This window comes from Syngnathus floridae, unplaced genomic scaffold, assembly GCF_059516105.1.
Source record: "Syngnathus floridae isolate MCC-2025c unplaced genomic scaffold, RoL_Sflo_1.0 HiC_scaffold_216, whole genome shotgun sequence".
Lineage (NCBI taxonomy): Eukaryota > Metazoa > Chordata > Actinopteri > Syngnathiformes > Syngnathidae > Syngnathus > Syngnathus floridae.
The window spans coordinates 25,001-25,241 of NW_028284205.1; positions in this window are offsets into that span (position 1 = coordinate 25,001).

A 241-nucleotide genomic window follows, 5' to 3' on the forward strand; every position below is an offset into this window, starting at 1 on the left:
GGGCCGCGAGTGGCGAGAATTCGGCCTCTTCGCCCGGAGCACTGCTCAACTTTTGCGAAAATGCACTAAGTGCCAAAGCCCATTCATTTACAACGGCGTGTCCGCCAGAGGGCGCATTTCCCGCCGCGGACCGGCCGGCGGGGCTCGTCGGAGAGCGTGTCCACCTCTCGGTGGTTCCTGCCGGGCGTGGGTCGGCGTCCGCTGTAGGTAGGTGACGGGACCATAATTGGCCCGCGGACCA